Genomic DNA, 26,033 nt, shown 5'->3' with positions numbered 1-26,033 from the left:
GCTATGGAGGGAGTTACCTATGCTACTCGCATCCCAAAGGGGTACCCTTCTCCCCTTGTCAACTTTTGATACAGCTAAAACGGTTTCCTTTACCCCAAAAGAGCCGCTCTTGCCACTTAAGTTGCTGAGTGCTTTCAACTCTGCAAAGGAAGGTTTTTTAGGCGATTAGGATCCCTCTAAAACTCCACCATGAAACAGTTCAGTGCCATGCCACAACATAAGAGGCACGGACTGTTAAGCTCATTCTGCTGACACTATTGCTGTAATATGACAACCAGGAAGAAACAGGGAGCTACAAATATACCTAAGTATATTATGCTGTATATATGCTAACAGAATGGAAGGAAAAAAAAAAACGGCTGGGGAAAATCAGATGAAAATCAACACTGCGAACTATTGGCTTGAAAAACAAACATGCTTTCCACCCGCTAGCAGTAGCGTACTCGCAAGTCACCGAGATCTCGCTAAGGCTGAAGATTTGTTCCTTGCGGTGCTATGACCCATCATCCCATAGTTCACCGAGGAACCAAGTGGCTGGGTCATGCAATGGGCAGATGCAGGTGGGAGAGAAACCCTCCGGCTGCCGGAGCTGCTCCGGCTCCCGAGTCCCCTCTGTGACCAGTGAAGCACACCATCTCCCTCGCCCCCAGCTTCTGCAGCCTCAGGAGCGGGGACAGGCTTACACCTGGACTCCTAACCTCATCTGGATGGATACCTGACACAATGAAAAAGTCAGGTTGGAGAATCTTATTCTTCAAAACAAAAAATCTTGAAAAAATGCTAAACACACATGCACACCACACGAACAACATGGAGAGACAGAACCACGTCCTTTCTCCTTTGAAACTGAGAGAGTCATAGAACTTGTTTTCTTAAAACCACCCTCTAATTTGATAGATGTGAAAACTGACTCCCACTGTCCTGTAAAAAATGAAAAAGACAAAAAGAAAAAGAAATTAATACTAATAATCCAGAGGATTAGGGATCAGAGGTCAGTGCACAACCTTTTAATGAGCGAGGTATTTAAAGACTGATGACACAGTATATTTTTATTCTTCAGTAATTCAGTACAGAAGTTTACATTGATTGCTTAAAAGGCCATTCGATTTTACTTCCCATATTTAATTGTTCTCAGTACCCAATAAATGGTTGGCTAGAGAAGGTAAAGGACTATTTTATTCTTTTCATATCATTAAAAATACTGTCAGCCCAATTCACTCATTCACACGCCCTCTACATGCCCTTCATGTTTTCACAAAACCGTGCGGATTATCTGTTTTTCATTACCACCAAACCTGAAACCCCCACAGTGCTCAGGCTCTCTAACCTGAACTAAACCTCTCACAGGTGCATGAACAAAAAGGAGGTATTTTACCATTCCCAAGGAGAACTTTATAAATACGACAAAGAAAAACCATAGGCTTGCACGGTGGAATTTTGTTTTACCTTAAAATGTACATCTTCTATGAAATAGTGCTGCCTGCTAAGTCCTTATGTCTTATCACGGCTTGGATCTCGTTAGAACAAGAGCTGCAGGCCCTCAGATCAGGAAAACGTGTATTTAAACACATGGCTTAGTTATATGCTTAAAGTTCTGCATGTGCTTAAATTAGCTCACCATCTGCTCATCTTTCTCCTTGTCAACAGAGAACAAATGTGTAAAACAAAGGAAAGGTTCTTTCACCTGTCAAGTACTTATTGTACTGCACAACACAGTTAAATTATGCCCCTTGATGAACATCACAACAACTTCCTAGGTACAAAGTTATTTTTGTGTTTTCCAAAAATTATCTAGTTATTTGGACAACACATACAATTCCTAGGTTGCTATTTATGCAACATCCAGACACTGAGGAAATTTGTTGAACCCATCTACATTCTTGCATGATTTTAAACTCTGTCAGCTTTTAGTTTCTCTCTCTTCTCAGCATTTCTATGATGTAAGAAATTACTATCACCGTTTGACATCCAGGGAGCTGAAGTACAAAGAAATATGGTTTGGATTTGCAGAAGGTTCTGAGGAAGTTTAATGCCCAGATCACTTTATCTTAATTCCTAACATGTTACCCTTACTTTCAACAAACTCCGAAGGTGAAACTGCTAATGCTATTGAACTCAACAGGATATTTTACAATGATTTCAACAGTGTCAGGATTTCATCTTCTAATGTCAGTAGGATTTTTATCTAAATAAAATCTGGAATTTTTCCTTTATAGTAATTCACAATATTTTATCACATACCACTGAATTACTGAAAAGTTAACTCGTTTCACTACTACGTTTAAAGGGTATCTCATTCAGTAGAAAATACATATTCTTAACAAAAAAAAATAAACAGATAGTGTACGAGAAGTTTCATCAAAATACATACCTGGATATGAAAGATCATTTTAAAAATTCATTTTCATGTACCGTTTAATACTGAGGCTCTCAAAGATCATCACTGTAGAAAGGAATAGTGAAACATCAACAAAAAAAGGAAATGGCATAGAAGTTTCTTTTGAAAGATAACCACATAGAGTTTTTGAAAAGTAATCACATTGTTGAACTAGTACGATAATATTGGATCTGTAATCTACTTAAGTATTTATTGATTGACACCCATGACAAAATAACTGTTGCCCTAATAGGATTCACATCCAACATTTTTTAGGTTTCCCAAATAGTTCACATGCTACACGTACATATAAATCAATTAATATTGACTGATTGATCAATAGATGCACAATATGAAAAACTGTTTTGGCGGCTTTATGTTCTTCACAGAGCAGCTTTGCCTACTGATGATTAATTTTAATTTACTTTAAAGGATTCTATTGCACTGAAACTTTAATTAAAAACGAAATGAGAAAGTCTATAAAGTCTGCATAGCATCAATTACCTAGACTTGATATCCTGCACTTCGCCTACCCTCCGTACATATGGTTTCTGTTAAAATAATTGGAAAGCACTTCTGAACAATGTCACCCACACATCCATTCTAAGAGCGAGAGGATATATTACCATTAAACATCACTAATATTAATAAAGAAACAATTAATTCTTCATTACCTATTTCTAAAATACACCATCAGACTCCTCCAGTTCAAACACAAATAAAACATTATACATGCCTGTCAGTGAAATGGGTAATCATCATCATTGTTATAATTTATACTGCTTTCTGTTGTAAGTCTAATGCCTCATTTATTTATAAAGCTTTTTGGCTGACATTATAAATAGCCTCTTTGAAATATTAAAAAAAATGTATCTAGTTCTTATTAAGTAAACTCCCATACCTCTTGTCAACTCTTTCCTTATAGAATGTGGCTTTTCATTTCATTACACTTTCTTTCGGTGAACAGACAACATTTACATTTATAAATGTTACTGTTACAATAAAACACCCTAAAAAATACTTTCCATTGACTTATACATGTATATAAAAATACATATACTCAGCAGTCTCATCTCAAACCCAAAGAAAATTACTACTAAGAAAATCCACAGAGAAAATTATTTGGAAACTGTTGGTGAGTTTACACTAGGAGTAAGTCAGCACAGCAGCCGTATAGTATCTGATTTAAAGATCAACCCCTCCAACACTGGTTTGGATCAGGTACAAGAACGGTTCAACGTTTTAATTATTAAAAAAGCATGGAACTGTCACAGTCCTCATCCGCTCCAGCCAGCATCAGGTTACAAGCCTCCAAGGTGTCTCTGGCACACTGCCTGGACTATTTATGGCTATTTGTAAATTAGACACTTGTGTAAGAATATCTATTTTAAATATCTTTGTTTAAATGAGCCTGATAAGAGATGACCAGATATATGTTTTATGAGACTGCTAAATAATTGCATCGGGCAAAGCCAGCTTGTGAATTTTACAGGACAGCTAATGACACAGCAGCTTGTGAATTCAGTATTAAAAGGATAAAGTTATCGGAAACAATAAAAAGTGTGTGTTCTAAACCTGTAACAACAAAAATACAGCGAAAGTCAACTATCACCCACAACAAGAACAATCTCTGAGCTCTCTATATCTGAAAGTAATGGAGAGTCTAAGGTGCCCCATCAATCCTGCTAATACAGCTCCAGCAATTATTTTCCGTACTCTACATCAGTAAGTTAAAATATGTTTCCAATGCCTAACACAGCAGTCATTAAAGTTTCCCTGCCTCAATCAGCATAACTAATGAGGCCATATAATAAGAGAATGCAATCTCTAATGAAAAGCCGAACAAAGTCTCCCTGCAACAATACCGCTTGTGATTTAGTATTCTCAACTTGTCCATCCTCCATCTTTTACTTGGTGGATATTATCACCACTCAGAAAATTACATTTCAATGAACTTGTCAGGAAATAAGTAATAAATTAATCAGGCAGCATAAACCAATTACAGTCATTTTCTGTGTGTTTTCTTTCAGGGCTCACGCACGAATGCAGTGCTGGCTGCACCAGTTATTCCCGCAGGCTGCCCAAAAGGGCCGCAGGGGGTGCACATCTATATACAAAACCGAACCCATTTGGACACTTTGAAAAGTGTCACAGGATACCTAAAGTGAAAACCTCAAGCAGCTAAATGGGTTTGCAAGTGTAGCCCAGCGTCTTTCCAGATGTCGGGAGTGACGAAGGAAGGTGCCTAGAAGACTAAGTTGCTGTTAGGAGTATTTAAATGTTAAATTTGGGAGTACTCAAGACAAAATATGGCTATGGCTAAACTAAGGGAACTGAGATGGTATTTGATGGCACCTCAACCCTGCCTAGGCAGCACCCAGATGTAACACAATTCCCCTCTTTCCCCCCGACTGTTAGGAAAACCTTTAATATTGATGATGTTTCCTCCAAACGTGTGATGAGCAACAGTACCATCTGAATTACCAGTCAAGAGCTCCCAAGCTAACAGGGACTGAAGGATTCAAATTGGATGCCTCTTGCTGCAGGCTGCGTGAAAATTCGGGAAGAGCAGCGCGCTGGTTTAGCACCTCTGGTTTAAGGCATTGTGCCCGACTTCACAAGCGAGAGAGCCAGAAAGACATTTTCTTTAACAAATAAAGCTCAGATGCTCAGAGGCACACTCTGTCATGACACAGAATTTCACAGCAATTTATTCAGATGCAAAATCTGAACCAATGTAGGCTTCTGGTCCTATAAACTGCATCAAGGTAATGCACAGAATGGTACAGAAACTCCTTGCTTAACAAGAAAAGCAAGTCCACCTGTTCAGTGCCTTCAAGAGCACCTTGCTGGGCTCTAAAAAGATGTATTTCCAAGTAAAAACTTTTCTAGTGGCCGCCTTTGTTGATATATAATGAAGATTTTATGCATGCAAACCCACGCTTTACATATATGCAATATTTCAATGAACTCTTAAACTTAGTCCTGCAAGGGTAATTATACAAGCATCATACACCTGCCAAGACTCCAGACCATCGTACAGCACCGGAATCACTTTTCATGAATTCTGTCTGTGTTCTGTCTTGGCTGGGAAAAGATCCAAGTGGGTTAAGCTCTGCGAGCTCATTTTCATTGCCACTTTTTGAAGGCTGAATATTGTTTAACCTTTCCCCTGCAGTCTGCATAAAATTTCTAGAGGGCAATTCAAGCCTCATATGGTCTAATTAAAAGAGGGATTTATTAAGACTGGAATAAAATAAATTAAAATAAAATAATTTTTTTCATAATATATGTAACCTCATATTTGGCATGAAGTGCAGTAAAAAATTAAGTTACAGCATTTAAAAAAAAATTATCTACCAAGCACTTTTGCCACCGAGTCAGCTGCCAAAGTAATATCATGACTTCTACAATTCTTTTCTTTTTATTTTTGATTTATCCTCACACCAGACAGCTCCTACCAAGAAGTCATGTGCTCTCATACTCTTCTCTGTATTAATTTAAAAATGCATTTCATCTACTTAATGGTTTCAGACCCTATTTTCTTGCTTCCCCATTTTGCGTTCTCATCCTAAATATTTCTTCAAAGGTAGAACCAAAGCAGCTCATACTTTCATACCACCAGACAGGGGCATGAGGGACTGAACCAGACAGTGCACTTTTCTCCTCCACTTCTAAGAGCAAGAAAATAAGGTGTAAAGACGTAATGCCCATGGAATACCTATAAAGCAACCAGAGGTGAAACATGCTTTCAAAAGAGGATTAGTTGAGCTAGTTCAGGTACTGACAGCAATGAAAATGGAGTGACTGTTTGCATCTCTGACTGTAGTACAGGTAAATCTTTAGACAGCATATTTGACATTAGTATTGCACTGTCAGAAAAACACCAATAAAAGAACTGAAAAAATGAGTCTCATCGCATTAATAAAAATGACAATGGACTGGCAGAACCCACACATCTGTACAGCACTGGGGAAAATCCTTCCAAAGCACAAAGACCCTGAGAACCCATGTCACCAGCCGACCTCGATATGCCATGGAGACATTAATTAGTAGCAGAGTTTTCATCTTTTTGCTACTTCTCAGTAGGCTTTTCCCAACACCACATCTTAGCAGCAGTCAGAGCAGCATTTTGAGAAACCTGCAACTCAAACCTCAGCCTACTGCAGAGATGAGAGTCAGAAATTTGCTAAAAAATCAGTACGCTCTGCAGCACAAGTTCATTTACTATCCCCGATTCATCTCTGTGCCACAGTGCAACAGCCCTTTTAGGTAAACCTCTTTTCCATCCAGCTTCAAATTTCATGTGTTTAATTTCCTCATATTATCCCAATTACTTCACGGTGGGTCATGCTAAATTATTTCTCTTCCTTCCTTTTTTTTTTTTTTTTTGGCTTCTATACATTTTTATATACTTCGAAAGTAGTGAGATGGTTCTTGTGCTCCACCATTTTAGTCCCTGTTAGCAAATATTTAAGTCTTTCAGATGTGTTCTCTTGAGTCAGTACTTCCAGCACCTCAAGTTTGTTCAGTTCACTGGCTTTCAGTGTGTGAGCGCCCATAGCTTACCTTCCAAAGGGGAATATAGCTCCAGTTACACTCACTTCAGGGTTTTTCTATTCTGGGAAACAAAGCAAAACAAACTGAAACAAACAAATGCACCATTTTCCCCAATTGCCCTTACTTTGACTTCACTATGGTCCACATTAACAGAAACAGCAGCTAAAACGTCTTTGAAACTTTATTCACCATGGCCAGAAAAAAAGAAGAAAAAAAAGATTGGTGAAATGCCTTTAAAACATGCTTTAATCTAGCTGGAATGCCATAAATTGCTTCCAGATGTGCTCCATACAAAAGTCAATCATAGCTATTTATACTGACACTCTGCAGTCCAAACAATCTGAATCCAAATGCCATGTCTCTGCTACAATAAAGCTATAAATGTCACTTTTGTTGAATTTGGAAAGGTGTTGAAGAGTTCATGCTAGTTTGCTTTCTGGGCTATTTGTTAGCCAGCAATTATTAAAAAAAAAAAAAAAAAAAGAGAAAGACAGAAAAAAAAGAAACTTTTAAAATAGGTCCTTTCCTTGCTGAGCTATTCTTAAAGCACACCTGACACTTTCCAATCATGACCTTGAAAGTGCCACAGGTTACAAGTTGAAATTCATTTCATAAGTTAGAAAAATGTAGTGCTTAGGCCCTGAGCCAAGAATAACCGAAGGGCTTGGCAAGGCTCCCATGCCCTCCCCGAGACCGAACACACACGTCGTACACCTGGGACTAAATGAACTGAAGTACAGTAAAACGACACACTGACTGCAATAATACCTCTATTCAATAACCTTCCAGGGTATTGGGGGGGGGGGGGGAAACAGTTTCACCGTAGGAAAAAAAAGAAGTTTGGAAAGCATGCCCTAATCAGTTGTTTTGCATGCGACACATGGCCATCAGAATCAAAGTGTTCTTCACTTGGGAAAACTGAATAACCAGCATTTAGATGAAAAGATGACCTATGGAGTTATCCCACACTATTTCAGGAAAATATATTATTTTTGTGTAGTCTCCACAGAATTTTCTGGTTGATCTTTATAGACTCCATTAAGATGTTTTTCCCTCATGCAAAAGTGCACCTGCAGTTCAATTTACGTATAAATGTTCAGAGTTTTAATTCTGGCTTTTTGTCAATGAGAGACAACAGGGAATTTTCTTATCATTGCTTGCAGTTTGCAGAATTAAAAATGTTTCAGAAAATCGTAACATGTAATGACCTTACTCTTCAACTTTCCTGCCTTTTTATTTCCCTTGATGTTTGCTTTTTACTCCAAAGGTTTCCTCAGCCATCCCTCAGTTCCTTACCTTCTCCCAAGACCAGAAGACCATCCCCACCATGGAACTGAAGAGCATCCTCCCTCTCAGACTAAGCCGTAGCACCAACTGTCATTTGTCAACCAGACAGGTTGAGAAAAAAATGGCAGAAAATGCACACTGAAGTGATTGTGTCTTGGTCTAAAATCCTTCCTGTATTTTCATAGAAGCGAAGCAAACTGCACAAGACACAGCAGTTTAAGGCTCAAATTGTTACATACATGCAGAAAAAAATGAGACTTTACAAAAAAGATTTGTACCCTCAGTTCAGCTTACTGGAAAACTTAGTTTTTAATAAATCTCTTCAGTCATAGGTTATACAAATGACTACAGAAGCAGCAAATATCATACCTGTATTTAAGAATGGGGGAGGAACTGATTTAATGAACTATCAAGCCATCAGTCTGGCCCAAACATTATGCAAGGTTTTATAACGTATTTTGAAAGAATGTAATTTCTGTGTAATTGCAGGGGGTTGGAGAAGAGATAAGCAACAGGGAGGCAGAGAGGTTATTCAAGTTAAAAGACAATTTTGGCAGAAGAACAAATGATTAAGACTTGGCCGCAACACATTGAGACTGGAATTCACAAGCACGTGTCTAACCATCAGGAGGGTGAGGTGCCCCAAGCACTGTCCCGCCGGAGTGGGGTGGAGGAAAATCCTTCCACGGGGGAGGCTGAGAAGTTTTTATGACTTCAGTATCCTGCAACAGTGGGGGATAAAACTTGGTGATGCACAAGCTGCCTTCCACTCCCGTTCCAGCCCTACATCCATGTGTCTTTATTCCTGGCTCCTGTCAGACAGTGAGGTGGTTTCATTGCACTGGTTCTCCAGGTAACAGCAGCTAACTCTTGCAGGAAAAGCTTGGAGGGCTGCTAAAGCCATAGAGAGCAACAAATACCATTGCTAAGTGATATCTCTGTTAACATATTTCTTTCTTTTCTTCCACCCAAGTGATGACACTAACCTTTAGAAACCTTCTTCCTCCAGGAATTTTACTACACCTCAATCCATGTTATTTTACATCCTCAGACTACCCAAATTTGTATGGAAAGTCTCCCTCACATCCTACTTCACTGCAAAGACTTACCACACTGCCTCCAAATATGCATGCACTCTCTCTTGCAAGCCTGCCTACACATTTTTTAATGTTTTAATGTTAAATGACAAACGTACATCCAAAGGAAGTAACTAATTTACTCTGTGTCAATAATCCTTACTGTCTTCTCTCCACCAAAGCTCTTTCTCTGGCACAACATTCTCCCCTCACCTGTGCATCAAGCTTTCCACTTAGAACCCAAACCTTCTATGTCTACGACTTAGAGCCTTTAATGAGGCATCATCCCCACTCTGGGACACAGTAAAAGTAAAATCATTGTAATAATAACAACTCACACTAATCACTATCACTGGTGTTAAACACCATGAATCTGTTCTCCTTTTGCAGCTGTGCTGTGATTCTTCTGAAGCACCAAAGGTGCTGCCAGCAGCCTACATTTGGATTATTAATTCAACCCATCCTCCCCATCCAACAAAAAGCACCATATCTCCAGATCTGTATAGCTCCTGCATTTGTGATGGCTGACCCCCAGAATGAGATAGAAGGAGAACAAAATCAGTGAAGTTATCAAAATATACAAGACTCTTACAGCTACTGTTTCAAATAAACAGGCTGAAGCCAATATAATAATTTTTACAGATATCATGCAATGTTTTATTTGCTTTAGATTTGTCATCATTTATAGGAAACAATAAGCAAAAAATGACAAAAAACCACCCACTTTGTGTTTAGAATTATTTACTATAGCTTTAAAAGTAACAAATTAAGCACTTGAGTCTCAGATGTGTAACCAGTAGGGAGTTGGCTCAATGCATCAGTTTTTACACCTCTCGCAGCTAAATCAGAGATCCAAATGCAAAATCTAGCACTCAGTGGTGAACTTATAACACTCCCTGGAGGAGTGTGTCCATAAACCATTCACTGGATTACACTCATCCATACAATACTTTATTTTATATATCCCGTCCTCACACACACACAAAAAAAAGGCAGCTTAACTAAGGTGAAATTAAGGTTGCGTAAACTATGTATCATTTTTGTCATCATATTTCTAAGTTTCTGCTTTCCTTTTTAAGACTTCATCAGAACAATTTTCCGCTGTCTTTATCTGAATTTGTGTCTCGGCCAGGAAAGGGATCCAAAAAACACCCAATGACATATGTGGCAGAGCCATGCATGGCTCGAGAGCACTCTCAGGCCTTTGGAACATGTTCAGCACAGTTAATACAATTTCAAAAACCGTTGCACAGACTTTTCTGCAGAATCCCCTTTATGACAGTATTTTGAGAGTTTCACATTACACCTCATGTACTTACAAGTCATCCACACACTGTCTTTTGCAATATATTTCTATTTACATATATATCTATATACATCTATATATAGATAAAACGTGTGTACAAACTATGCGTGTGCTGACATGCATGTGCACACACACATATACATGCGCAAATATACTCACAGGTTCGGGACAAAACTATAATGGATAAAAATCAGTGTAACTTCACTGAATTCAATGGCAGATACATCAGATAAGAAAATCTGAGGACAGTGAACCTCTCTTAATAGTCTACTGACTCAAAGTTCACAGAACATAATAAATGTGAATATTTCCAAGGACCTCCACAATTTAAAAAAAAGAGAGCATGTGAACTAGTAACAGAAACAGTGGCTTTTTTGTTCCAGTCAATATCATTCTTCAATCCAGCGAAAAAGCACTCTAGTCATGCAATCCTGCTGGAAAAAACAGGACATGATAGTGTCAATGCAAAGCTCCTGTAGGCCAGATGGCCTCTTACTTCACCTCGGTGTGGTCAGGTCTTCTGAACTTAGGATCAAAACACCCCGTTTTCCTACAACCAAGGGCATTGCACATTACTCACAGCTAGGTAGAGATACTTGCCCAGGAGAACCTGTATCAGCAAACACGCCCTGCTAATCTTAACCTATAGCCCCAGGATAAGAAGCCATAAACCTCATTTTTGAGCTCCACAAAGCTCAGGAGCCCCAGAGATCTGCTGCCCTACCTAGAGCGCGCCACAATTTGTGCTAATGCAAGCTGGACAAAAGGTAAGAGACATCCCAGACAAGGGCTGGGCAACCTCCTGAATACCGAAGAGTTCGTGGAGATAGACACTGGTAGGAACAGCAGGGTATCAAAAAGAGATCGGAAATTTCTGCATCTGATGTCGTTTACCAGTCAACATGTCCCTCTCTTTTGCTACAGGACCGTATCAGTCCCTGAGAAAAATAAAAGACAGAGTTTAATCTCCCTGTTTCCATGGCTTCTACCAAACCTTCTTTTAAAAAGGCTGTTTGTTCAAAAGGAAATCAGATAGAAGGAGATACAAATCAGACAGAGGGGAAAATACATAAAAATTCACAACTGATCAAAACTTCATAGTAATTTCTGTTATGTTTTCACTCATTTAAGAAGTTTAGCTAACCAACCTAGCATTTGTTTTTCTTTTGGGTTGGTTTTGATTTTTCTTTTTTTCTTAATGACTGCATAAAAAGCTTTGTCTTAAAAAAAATAAGTGGCATGAAATGCCAACGGCATGAGAAAATGTAGCTCTAATGTTAAAAATGCTGTCTGAAGAAAATTTCTGCTTATAGTGATAATGACCAGCCTTCCTATGGGGCTTTCCCTTCCCACCAGGCCACCAAAGTCCCAGCCAGTTCAGTTTAACAGGCTGTTTACCCACGGAGAGGATGATGATGATGTTCCCTGGGACAGACAACTGCACTATCTAGCACAAGGCTCCCACTACGAGCTTCCTTCCACATCTCTTGTTACATTAAAATTGTGGAATAGGTGACTCCTGAAGATTAAAGGTAGTGTTTGATTAGACAGTCTCCACTGACCGCAATTTATCTTTTAGAATATGCCAGTTATCCAGATTTCTACATTTACCATTATTATGCCTGCACAGATGTATTAAATTCCAGTAAAGCTTCCACTGATTGTTTACTGGTTTTGTACCACAGAAATATTAAAAAACAAAAGCACTGTTCTTAAAATGTGCATTAAATTATTGACTTTTTTTTTAGTTGACTTATAAAGTGACATTATTCAAAGAAATATTTTAAACTTTCAAATTTATAACATTTTCCATAATACTCCCCTTCCCAAACCAATCCAAAACCAAAGTCTTTCTCATTTTTAAATGGAGGTCCTCTTCCAGTGGCTTTAAGCTCCTGGCAACATAAAAAACTTAAATAAACAAATGCCTCATATTTCACTGTGGGTTCATGAAACTTTGCTCAATGCAGGGATTGTTTTTCACACTATTATCTAACACTGCATGCACAGTTCACCCTCAACCCCCTTGCTTGTAGCCAAAAGAGTACATACTCATAGAACACTGGATTTGCCATTGGAAATTCCTAGCTACAGGAAAACTCCAGCTATCAGAAATCTGTTTCTTGCCGCTACAGGGAGGGGAAAAGCAGTGACGACAGCTCATCTGCAGCTTCACCTTCTCCTCCAACTATGACCAACTTCAAGCGGAGTGGGTCAAGCTAACAGTAACATCCATGTCACATTGATCCATTATATGAACCCATGCCAAGGAAAAATGTACACTGAGAATTTGCAGAAGTGCCTATCAACTCAATTAGTCAGTTGAAGTAATCATGCCCTCAAGTGTTAGGAAACTGAAAAGCCATTTTGGCTATAAAATACAGAGGGAATATTAATGTTACGGTCAGCAAGACAACAGCACGCACATTACTCATGCCGCATTTTATCTGGCCCTTGAACGCAGCTCTCGCTGCTCCTGATGTAAGATTTTCATTAGGCGTGATACGGCCAAATGCGAAAGCCAACCCAGAAAATCAAACCCATCCAAACACACAGCCGCAGTTAAGAAGCTGACAGCACTTGCTACAAAATACAATTGCGGGCCCCTTACACGAGCCACAAAATAATGACTTTTGCAGCATGTTAGTCAATAAAGAATAACCACCGCTCCAAAAGATTAAGAGGGGCTTGGTGAGCAATAACAGGTAACAGTTTGTTCATCTGTTTATCGGCCCAGCTCCAGAGACTAATCCCCTCCAATTACACAGCTCTCGCTCAGCCTGCCGTACTTCAGTGACCACAGCTCCGTGTCAATGCTTTTAAATTCTTTTACCTCCTCTGATCTTCGGCTTTAAAAAGCTAGCCTAAGTCTACGCTTACATCGTGCTGCTGAATTTCCATTACCTTGAAAAAATATCCGCTGCTATTCCTTTTTTTTTTTTTCAGTGTATTTTGTTGATTGTTGTTGTTGGGGTTTTTTTAAATTGTCTAATAAAATCGTATCAAAAAGCTTCTCAGTGCAGCCTAAGCAAACACTGGTGTGTGAGTACAATGAGGTATAGTACAATATGCAAGAGAAATCAGAGGTTGAAATGAGAATACAATTTCCCATGAGAGAGCTCTCTGTTCGAGCCATTTAACTTTAAAACTAGTTCAATATTTGAACAAGACACTATTTTACTCCCATTCAAAGTTTAAACACAGATCACTTCGAAATCAATCATAAATTCAAACCTCTTTACTTTAGAAACTGTTTCAATATTTAAAGGCCTTTTTTTTTTTCCCCTCTTTAATGTAACAGCAGCTTTAAGGCTGCAGCAGCAGAACTGACTTTGAGATCCTTAAGAGCAATGCTGTTTTCCTGCCAATACATACAAAAGGCAGCTCTAGGAAAAAGAAAAAACCCACAAAGGCAAGGCTGTGCTTTCCTTCAGAGTTTAAGAACAAAGTTTGGACAAAGAACACACTGTCTAGTCTTCAGCCCAAGCTAAAGTAAATGAATTTGGTACGGGTGCTTCTCAGACCATAACTCCACATTATTCCACTGCTTTTGTCCTCACCTGGGTGCAAGGGAAAACCAGATGAACAGTGGGATCTGTGTAGACAAAAATAACCCCACAAACCTTTATGGATGTGATTACAAACAAAGTAGAGAGATCTATAGTTCAGAGGAAGAATGCAGACCCCATCCACCGACCACCCGTAATTCAGTCCCCGTCCCCCCTGGTGAAGCGGCGCTTGTCCTGGCGCCTCAGGAGCCTTGTGCCCCGGCTGGCACTGCAGGCATACACAGCTCCAGCTCTGTGATGCATTAAAAATAATCTATCTTGGTGAAACAGCAACATTTCACACCTGTATTTCATTTTCATATGATGATCTTAAAGTTCTTGGGAGGTCCTTACATTTGTTTGTTTTTAAACCTTAAAACCCATTTTACAGATGGGTACCTTATCACTGAGACTCAGAGATGGAGAGGTGAACCCAGGACTCCTTAACTGCACCACTGCCAGCTTTTTGGCACATGCCACTCTAATCAAACTGATTTCAAAACCAATTTGCTTCTAAAAGCTATCTTTCATGCTTTTGATCTTTGTATAAAATTCTTATTGACAGGGACAGAGCATACAGCTCAATGCAAGTGTTACACGACAAAAATATTCATATCAAGTAGGAAAGACAAACCGATTGTTATAAAGCAAACAATCTTATTAACCTCGGGGATGCCCTATCCCAGTTTCTGGTCAACTATGGTCTTCGCAATCAAGTTAGAAGACCCCTTAAAATGGATTAAGCATCTGTATTATCAAGATGTCACAGGATAACAACAGGAATTAGGCTTCGCCTTTGTGACAACACTGCACTTAACCACCTATGGCTTTGCACAAACCAAGGAAATATTATTTGGCTGTATATATAAAGTTTTGCATGCAACATGATAAACCTATCGGCATGGGTAGTCATGATACTGTTCTCACAGCAGAAGCGTGGAGCATCTGACTGCCACCTGCCCTGAAAGGGTAGCTGCCATTCATAAACATCTTCCCTTAATCAAACAATGAGGGCTCCTTATATTCAGGAAACCATGGGCCACTTGCATTAGGCAATAAATGAGCTTTATTTTTTCCCCCTCCACCTTTTTATGTACCTCCAGATTAAAAAAAAAGTTGTAATTCACACAGTATTAACATGTTGTCTTCTAAAATTTCACAAACAACATGTCACTAAAATCTCAGTATTAAGCAGGAGGGTATTTGATGAATCAAGTAGATGAAGCCAAGATGTAGTTATTAGATGCATTACATCTTTAGCACATCATCTGTAAAAATGTCCAGGGTAAACTAACGCTCCAGGGGAAACCTGACCTTTAAGAGGCTCCCTAATACTACATCTAAATTAATGTCACTGACAGGCACTTCAATCTAAAATAGCAGGGTTCTTTCGTTCTATCTACACTATCTATTCATCCATTTATTTGTGTGTAAATGTGCATATGCATAAGTGAATCTGTGTCACTGGCACTGGGGGAGTGGGTGGGTAACAAAAGGAGCTCCTAGATTTTTGGATTCCTGTTCCTTACTACTCCTATGCAAATTAGCTGCTTTTGAAGATTCATTCAGAATCTTTTCATCATAAAAAGTGTCAAGAAAATTATTTTTTATAGTACTTAAACCTGCTTCTCCGAAGTTTCATCCTTATACTGCCAAATAAACATGTTTGAACTAGAGCAGGATGGAACACTTGCAGCAATCAATATAACAAGCAATGCTGAATTTGTTTTAAAGAGCTGGGCTGGGCTCTGACATGACTGGTGGCCAAGATAAAAATCGTAATTGAGATCAGTTTTGCTGTTTCAAAACAAAACATTGCAAATAAATTCAGTAGAAGATGCATTTCTGCCTTGGGGGAAAAGAAACAAACAATACACTGCGGAATTCTGATAATGGAATAATTTCATGGCAGTTAGCCAAAGCAGTGCTAACTACGGTGGCCAAATCTTCACTTGCTTCTATTTTTCATTCCATTTCATAGGTTTTACAATCAAGGGGATAAGGTTTTATGATCAAGGGGCGAAACAACTGCAGAGCAGCCCATCTGCTGCCCTTCTTCCGGGCTTCTGAGGCTGCTCTTGCCCCTTGCCAACATCTCAGAGGGGTCTGAGCCCACCAAGACGTGCACTCCTCTGCCCCTCCGCTCCTCACAGACAACTACGTAATTGTGCTTCCAGGAGATATGTCTTCATGCAATAGAAACTGAAGTCTATACCCTTGATGCAAAGGATTTACGCCTTGCTCTGAAATGAGGACAATCACATTAGCCAAATCCTAGTGAACTAAAATTGCTAAGTCCTTTCACATTTTGTTGATCAAGAACCTTTTTATTGGAACATTTTTCTTTTCAAACCTCAGGTGGGCAATAAACTATCCTCTAATTGGTCTTTATGCAATGAAGAGCTACCCTGCATTTTAGCTATTTTATGCATGGTTATATTTTCTTACAAAGACACAATTGATCAGGAATTACCATAATCCCACATAGAGAAGCAATCCTAGAAGTACCAAGTGCATAAAACATTAATGTCAGTAATGCAGACATGACAAGTTTCAACTCTCCTTTTAGCTAAACAATCTGCCTCTTTCATACCAACATCACCGTTCAGCCCATGGGCTACATAAACATTGTCAAACCTGGTTTCAATATAAAGAGAGCACATAAATGTTCCCACTAATACACATTTCCCAGTAACCACCCTATTAGATTGCTCAGTTCAAACTCCATGACATATCCCATAATATATCAGACAGTTCACATTCACGAGCTCAGAAGATATAGATATTGTAAGTACTAAAAAAACTTTGTGTGTGTGTGTACTCAAGAGTCCTGCTAGCACAAAAACTCCCAAGAGGCTCTCAAGAAAATATGCCTGTGTGAAACACAACCCTTCTCTGTTTGTGGTGTTGTGTTGTTTTTTTTTAAGTGATGGTCTTTCACTCACTTCTTCACATAGCCTAAGTATTATAAATAGATAGTAAAATAAAGAGATGCTGTTCAGAGGGGATAATCCTTTCCATAACCTCAGTAGTACATCTGAGACCAGTGGGTTCGGTGACGACTCTCTTAACCTTTCCCAAAAGCATGCCAGTGAGTAGCTACTAAGTTTAATGTACATGACGTAGAAATTCCCTGACTTTGTGCACTACAGACCATCTGTTATAAAGCAGGATCCTATTCCAGACACAGGAACTTTGCCTGTTGCCTGGTACTTGATAACAGCACAGCAGCATCAGTCCCAGGGCAAAGGGATGTGCGAAGCCCCTGCGCTGCAAGGGAACCCCATGCGAGCCCCCTTAACAAGCCCATGGTCCCACAAAGTACCACGCACATAATGTACAAGCAGTGGGCTACAGACAAAGTTACTGCGGTCTCCCTTGTCAGACTGGGTTATAGGGTGGTTTACTATGGGTTGGGGACCCGTATACTAGGAGCTCACACTTCCAATCTTCGTGTTCAGCAGCTGGAAAGAAAATATCCTCAGCCAAAAAGTTCATTAACCTGGCGATTTTCCATGGCTAGCTTTCATCAGTATTGCAGTAAGATGCAATTTTACATTTGGGTTATGGTATTTTGAAGTACTTAATGTAGCTGGAAGCCAACAAATACCAGCTAACCTTACCGCTGAGCCTGATAGTGTGTTGTGCAAAACATACCCACTTTGAAATAACATTACTTTTAAATTGTTTACGCTTAACACAACAAAATTAAACACACAGAATCAGACATACTAACTTCTACGTTATTGAGTAACACTTAATGCCTTAAAAATGTGAGAAACAGGAAAGAGATTTAGGGATTTAGAGAGCAGCATGTAATTACCATAAAACCATCTGATTTCTTAGAAGGAAAAGAATCAAAGCTGAAAGTGAAATGGAATTAATCCCAGAAATATGTAATGCCTGCCCCCAACTAATCAGACTATGGGGAGCACTCAACATAGATAGAGGAAGGTCCAATCAACCTTTAAAAGAAACAATATCCACTCTGAAGTCCTGTGACTCTTCCAGGTTCACTAAATGTGACCCAGAATACATAAGTCTGGACAGGCACTGATCTCATAGGGCAGATCCTCAGAAGGTGTAAATCAGAGCAAATCCACTGACTTCAAAAGTCTCTGGCTCCAGATGTCTGTGTGCAGTCACGAATTCCCAGTTTCCACTTTAACACAGCTAGAAGAGCAGTAGAGGCTAAAGAAGTTGTTTCACTTATTCTTAGGTTAAAAAAAAATAAAATTAAAACATTAATTAAAATTATTAGCTGAAAATATTCTGTATATTCTGATTAGCAGTTGAGATCTATCCCATACATTCATGTTCAAAGTAATTTTGCTTTGGGCTTCAAAGCTCACTCTTAACTTTAGCCAGCTTCTACTGTCACGTTTCCAGGATAAAGTTTAACAAGGTTTACTATTAAGAGTTAAGCCATTGATGTATACTGCACATGTTTTCACGTACAGTGTGCCTACTGAAACGCAAGTCTTCAAAAGCAATGATCTGAAATATTGTATTATGTCAGTCAAAAGAAGGTCTGGCCCAAATATCCCAGTCAACCCAAATATCCCTGTATCAACCATTCAACAATCCAACTACTTATACTACGTTAGACCTTCCAACTCCATGAATGCAAACTGCTTACACTCAGGCAGCTAGGGTTATATTGATAGGGCTGTACATCATGAATAATTTTGTCAAAATATAGTGTTTCAAATATAATTGCCAGAAGAGATGTAACACGCAGGCTTGCAGCCTCAAGTGAAACTGTCTGGCACATATGATAGTGCAGGCTACACATTAATATGTACAATTCTAAATAAAAATGATGCAAGAAAATAACATTGGGACTGAGTATTACCCCCTCATACACAAGACTCTCTAAAATTTGAAATAATCCAGAATAAATTAAAATAGAATAAATTTGCTGGCATTTGTTAAGCAAGTAATTTCTGAAGATGCTTCTATTAGCTAGTCTGCATAACTCATTTTGGAAGACAACAACTACTTTTTATTTCTTTCTTAGATCATATAAATAAGTACATCCTGTAAGGCCTTCTAATTACACCTGAGAAGTATTTACTCTAACAGATCCCCCGAAATAGGCTTCCAAGGGCTCTGTCGTGCCTCCCCCATTTCTCAATAGTTTGGGGAAGACAACACCAGCCTTGAAAACAGGAGTTAGCAAGCATTGTTCCTACAACTGCCTCCATCTCAACAGAAGCAACATTTCAGGTGCTTTGTGCCTGTATCAAGGAGGAATGAATTCAACCATGCCATCACCAATTGATCTTTCTGAAGTTTGGGTTCAATTCACTTTGCATCACACCTTCCTGTTCTTTCAAGAATTGCAGCAGAATGCTGTGATAAAAATACAAAAAGAATTATACACACACACACAGCTCAACAACAACGCACCATACCTTGAGTCCAGCTGGCAAATCACACCAAGTTCTTATATCATCATCTCTGAAGGTTTGGTTCTCCTACTAATCATGTGCATAGTAAGCTGGGGAGGCCTCTCATCATTATCAATTTTGATGAAAAGACAAAGCAAAGTGCTGGACATACTATTTTTGACAAGGGTAGGAAATAAGACTTACGCAAGAGAAAGAAAAAGGGGATACTATATCTTGACACCTGCCTGGGTGGGATACAGAGTCAAATGCTGGGGAAGCTGAGAGGTTTTGCCCAAAACCTGTTGTCCCCCCTAGTAGGAATTTGCTACTTTTCAGAATCTCCAGGAACAGAAAGAAGCTGAAGCATGCATCTGTGAGGAAGTATGAAGACTCAACCCCTGTTACTGAATTAGGATCCACTAATAACTGACCAATGATATTGTCTTATTTCTTATTATTTTATTCGAGAGCATTTTCTTGAAAAAGTAGTGTAACAAACCAGCAATTCATCAGCCAAATATAATAGCCAACTTTTAAAAGACATCTATCACCATAATCTTTTTCTCCTGTTATTTGGCCATTTAAATCCAGCACTGAGGGCTTCCCTCCCACGCTTAGTACATACACACTGTTCTAAGCAGTGTGAAACAATCTACTCCTGCTGCACCACTCGGAAACTTGGAGGATCCACAGGCAGGAGTAACGTAGGTTACCTAACCCACAATGCAACTGATTCCATTTGGGTGGCAGACAGAGAGCTCACTCTCCATTTACATTGTGATTTTGCCTCACGCACTTTCTTTCCTGCCAAAATGCCATTTCTGGGGTGCCACCAGCAACGCTTGTTGAGTAATGGAGACCACCATGCTCAGGGCAGGCAGAGAACCGACGGCTCCTCTGTGCTGTGCAGACAGGTCTGTTGGCAGAGATCACGCTCTTGGAGAGGCAAAGCTGGCTGCGTGCTGCTGAGCCACTTCCCTCTGAATCACTTTTATTTCTGTGGCTTGACTCCTAAGCTTCCTTCCCTTCTCCTTTCAAATTGATGCTGTAATACGGTCACACCATAGAAATCTGTATCGCGGTCGTACAATATTCTGCAGAGCCATATAGCCCTCTGATATTTAGGAGACTGCTCGTGATTCATCAAGGCTTCCTTGATGACTTGCAATGGCTTGGTTAGGTCACAGGGTGCAGGCTGCAATTTCCTTTGCCTTTTTATTTGTATTAATCAGGAGTTTGGGGCCTGTCTATCTCTGGGTTTCCTTGCTGGCTCCAGGCATTGCTGCCTCACAGCGGCACCTGGTGGGATGGGTCAGGCCAGGGAAACCCCCCCTGCCCAGCACCCAGATGTTCATAACGAAACAAAAATCAGCTTTGTTTTATTCCTGCAGGTCTTTCACACATCTGTTGATGTGAAAAGTTTAAAATTAATGTCCCTGAACCCTACCCTGGTATTCGCTAAAGAGATGCAAAGTGCTCAATGGGGAAGAGACTGAAGCACAAACCACATCTTAGAAACAGCCTCAACTAGAGGGATCCAGGAGATGCAGCGTGCAGCACCAAAAGGGAAACAAAAATCTGATAAATAACTCATTTCCAAGGCCGCTCAACTTTTGATTCATTAGTTACCATTAAAAATATATAGAAGTATATTAGAAGTAAACCTCGGTTCAAACAGCCACTCGTATTCTAGCAACAGTGACACATTGAGCCCTTTTCTTTTGATTACAGACTTCAATCTCATCATTTTTATTTTATGGGACACAAAGCATCAAATTCAGCTTCAGAAATACAATGTTCAAAATATAGTGGCCAATAAATGTTTCATCTTTTTCACAAACTAGGCCTTAAAGAGCTTCAGTTATTTATTTTTATAGCTACAGCATACATATGTGTATGACACAGTAAAGGATACTGATCTCTGAAGGCCTCAGATTATCTTAAGCTCCAGAAAATCAATATAAAATCCTGTGTTTATGGTAGTTTTCATTATTTATTTTAGAGCCTAAGGAAGTGGACAGTGGAGCCTGCCAGTTTTGTAGAAAAAGAACCCAGCAAAGTTGCGATCAGATTTACAGGTCAAACATCAAGTTACAAAAGAAAGCATTTACCCCCAACAGCTGAAACCATCGCAGTTCATTGTGAAAAAAAACATTTCTGTTAGAAGTCTGCATACTGCTACTACATCTATTCTACTTTAGTCCTTATGGCACGGACAGTGCTGAGTGTGTGCAAGGAGTCTAAGGGCTCCCACACAGGTCCAGCTGCTGTCGAGTGGCACTACTGGCAATTAGCAGATTGAAGCCACAGGAGAGGGCGTTGCTGTGATCCCCAGATGCTCACGTATGCATTTCAACCTACATGCAAATGAGTACCAGCCATGTTAGACTGTGCTGGCTGCTTTCATAATTATGAGTTCTTGATTAATTAAAAAAAAAAAAAAGGCAAGTAAAAAAATAAAGTAAGTTCATGATACATGTGAGAAGAGGGGGAAGAGGAAGGAAAAAGGAACAAAAAAAATTTAGAGAGCTATATTCCTTGAAAACAATTGGATGGAGGGAACATCAAAAGATAAAAGTAAGGATTTTTATATTTAAAAGAAAAAAAACCAACACCCTCGCAATTATGGTTGCTGAGCTAACTGAAGAAGCAAACTAGTAGTTAGGTCTACCTTAAGTATAACTTCAATTCTCTTATTTGGGTTGATTAAGAACAAGAAGAAATAAAGTCTTGAGCTAAGGAGTGCAAAAAATAAACTACAAAAATACTAGCTTAAAAGGCAAAAAAGGCCATTGAAGTGAAAGGAGCTCTTACTATCACTGTCTGTGCTTGACATACATTTTAGGATCAATCTCTCATTGCTGTAATGATTCTGGCACCATTTTCACATATCTGAAATAAAACATTTAAAAGATAATTCTGACTCTAAGTATCTCTCTTTTCCCCTTAATTCTTCATGCTAACATTAAAACATTACAAAAAAACAGTGTTGCTACTATATAAGACAACTGTGTACTCTTTATGTGAAATATTGTGATCTATTCTTTTGACAAGTGTGAGGTATAAATATAAAAAACTGTTAGAATGATTACAGGCAACGGAAAAGTCCTGCAGGGTAGGGACTGGAAATACTGATGGGAATCCTTTTAGCTGAAAGATATCTAATAGAAGGCACGTTTGAGGTTTAAGAAACAAGACAAGATACATTAGATGTTCCTATTTATAACATAGAATTAATATGTGGAATGCACTGCTAGCACACTACACTGACATCAAAAGCGCAGCAGGATTCAGACAAGATTTAGACAGAGAACATGAAAATGAAGTGTTACATCAGAGGGGATTTAGGAAACACAAGGGATTTAAGTCCTTTTGCTACACAGCACAGACCAAACTCTAATTGACAGGATTAAAAAGAAAATACTATAATGTGAAAGACATTTCAAAGTTTATCGTAGGGTTTTCTACACTTTTGTCTGAAATACCCAGCTCCAGCCTGTCTCAAGAGAAAAGGCAGTGACTTAGATGGACCACTGGTTTGATCTGGTATGGCAACTCCTATATTCTTATGTTCCTATCAGATAATCTGCAGCAACTAGAGTGACAACGGATAGGTAACCATCCTAGGGAAAAAAACTCACAACATTCTATCATTCTACTTCTCAGTGCACTGAACTGAATTATGTTAGGTTAAGTGTTGTCACACTGAATAATCTCAGGCTGTGTCACATCACCAAAGACACAATTCAGTATAACGTGTAGGACAGTGCACTCAAATTTGCTACAGATCTGAACTGAGAGTGAGGAAAAAATACATATATATAAACTTGAAGTCTAGTGAAACCTACAGCACCTACAACAGCAATAAAAAAAAGTTAGAATATTTTAATGTAAAATGCTCTCCAATTCCACAAATAGAAATTGCTGAGAGATATAAATCACCTGCCTCTCCTCTTTCTGTCTCCCCTCACCCTAACTTCATATAATCACAAGCTGTGTCTAATGTCAAAGAAACTCAAGGGCATCTTTCATTAAAACAGTTGTGAGGGTAGGAGACAGCCAAAGACTCCTTAGCTTCTTGGAAAAAGCAATCATAATTGGTCAATGTTAAAAATTCATTACATTGAATTAAAGCATATCATTTTTTTTTGTCTATAGCACGTGGGAATAGGCCACCACAAGAGTCAGAAGTGGGAGTCTTGAAATAGTCTTACTCCTTGGAAGCTCAGGGTTGTTGTCTCTACCTTGGCTCTTCCCACAGAAAAGATGGCGCAATCTGCCTCAGCTTTTTACAGGATCACCATGATTTTTCACTGAATGTAAAACAGGTAGGAAAAGAGGAAAACCACGCACCTACAGCCCACATCATGGTCTTCAAAATTTCATCTCTCTGCATGGATGATTCTGCTTGCTATTCTTACTCCTCCTTGTTTTTTATAGCTACTAATTACAATTTGGAATAATTTTCTAAAGGTTGCTTTGCAAAACAGTCACTTTTGCAGAGTGTACAATTTAATTTTAAGTATGACAACCATGGGTAAAAATGTGAGGAAGAGATAGGGCAATGGAACATTGGGTAAAAGACAAAACTCAGAGCAACAGGATTAGAGAGCATCTCAAAACTGATGAAGGTGAGTGTATGTATTTTTGTAGTGAAGGTGTTTTGTTTTGTTTTTAATTGCTTCCATATACAATATCAAATGAGTGATATATAAATGAACACATGACAGTGAGTCAGCTGAGAGCTGTAATTACCATGGATATAGTGACCTTGCACAAAACCAATACATTGTATGAAAAGTCTGATAAAAGAATGCTTACATAGCAGCCTCTGCTTCCCATCATACACAGTTTGAAAAACACCCCAAAGAGTCATGACTTGCAGCTACTGGTTCTTTGTCACCAACCATTTCACAGCCACTGGACCCCCATGAGGCCGCTGGGTCAGTTGGTCTGTTGTCCTGCCCAGACCCCTCTACTGTTGTATCTCAGCCACTTCTCAAAGAGCACCAAAAACTTACTCTGGGTATGTATTTTAACTGGTTCTGGTATTTGCTTGTAAGCTTAGGGCACAGACTGGCTAAGCTGACCACCTAAGGCAGCACAGCCACATTATGCCAGATGCTCTCCAAATCCTACTCAGTACTTCTGAAATCTGGTTACTTTGTGAAGAGTTAACAGTGAGTTAGCCAGCCATAGTTGACAAAATTAAAACTATTAGTACTATCTTCTTAGCCTCTAGGTCCAAATTCCCTCATGACTTACAGTATTCCCCCCAAAAAAAAACACCAAAACCCCCCAAATCTCAGCCTCTGTTCATCTATGCCATATGTTGAGATTAACTCTTTTGTGCCCAACTACCCAAAATCCTTCAACATCCTTAGTGACTTTGAATGCACCTATTTCCAAACAGAAGCTGAGCAGGGCATGAGCAGAGGACTCTTGCCTTGAGGAGTACCCAACCCTGCAGCCACCACGGTGCAAACACAGTGCAGACATCCTAACCATGGTTCCCCAGGTTTCTGAAGGCAGAGAAGAGAGCCCTGGAACAGGCTGTTGCCAAGACAATGGTTAAGTGGATGTAGATTTCAGTGAGGAGGAACCCTGCATGAAGCCACCACCTGACTTCCACCTCCCTCCTTCCAGGTACCCCATTGCCTTCTACAAGGGCAACCCTCTCTTCCCAAAGGTACAAACACAACATCTCATATGTGCAGATAGCCACTCACATGTCTGCGAGCTTGCAGAACGGAGACCTTGGTCATTATTTTAGTGTTTGCTTTTTAAATTACAAAATCGAAACAGGAATTTGAGGACTTCATAAAATAAAAGATGGTTTTTGCCAGCCCGTGCAGCCCGATAGCTAACAAGTCTCAGCAATCAGATTTCCAATTTGGCTTTTCATATGTTTATATAGAGATTCTCAAAAGTATCTGGAGATCTGCTGTTTTGACTGCTCCACACGTTTCGAGAAGGCCCATATCATGCAGAATAGTGTTTGATTTTAAAATAATAGTTCCCTATTAGTATACAAGTCAGAGCAATTTATTGCAGAATTAATGATGTTTATATAGCTCTTTCATTACTTTCTAAGACAAACCAGTCAATACTAGTTCATCCAGCAAGTGCCAGGAATTATTTTCGAGGTGTAATTTAGCAGCCACCACTCTCCAGCAGCCACGACTCTTCCTGTTTTCTGCCAGGGCAGCACTGCCATTTGGACGAGCCCCACACTGCCTTCGCTCTGCAACACTCCAAGTCGTTTGCAAACAAACAACAAAATGTTGCTGGCACCATCTGCTCCTTGGAAACCTGCCAGTCAGCCTCCAAAGCACAGGGTTGCTGGTGTTGGGATTTGCTCCGTATCCATCCTTTTAGGAGGTTCAGCTTTTGCTGCTGGCCTTAGTAGCCCTCCCAGCAGCTGTAGATGGAGCTTTGATCCTTTTATGTGAAAAAAATCTGCAACGCATTAACAATTTCCATCAT

General features: G+C 39.4%; 1 protein-coding gene across 9 annotated transcripts in view; it reads right to left on the bottom strand.

Moving 5' to 3' along the window:
- Positions 1–26,033, bottom strand: part of RARB (retinoic acid receptor beta) — a 329,788-nt gene that overhangs the window by 252,329 nt on the left and 51,426 nt on the right. For 3 of the 9 annotated variants that reach the window (XM_065051581.1, XM_065051588.1, XM_065051583.1), the window contains one exon: positions 2,372–2,443. The exons of 5 other annotated variants lie outside the window; for them this stretch is intronic. The gene's annotated coding sequence lies outside the window, so the exon portion shown is untranslated. Of the gene's footprint in view, positions 1–2,371; positions 2,444–6,946; positions 6,999–26,033 lie in introns of all 9 variants that reach the window. One more of the 9 variants, XM_065051582.1, reaches the window with a different exon arrangement.

This window comes from Columba livia, chromosome 2, assembly GCF_036013475.1.
Source record: "Columba livia isolate bColLiv1 breed racing homer chromosome 2, bColLiv1.pat.W.v2, whole genome shotgun sequence".
NCBI lineage: Eukaryota > Metazoa > Chordata > Aves > Columbiformes > Columbidae > Columba > Columba livia.
Note: the sequence above shows the minus strand (reverse complement) of the source record. Positions and strands in the feature narration are given on the sequence as shown.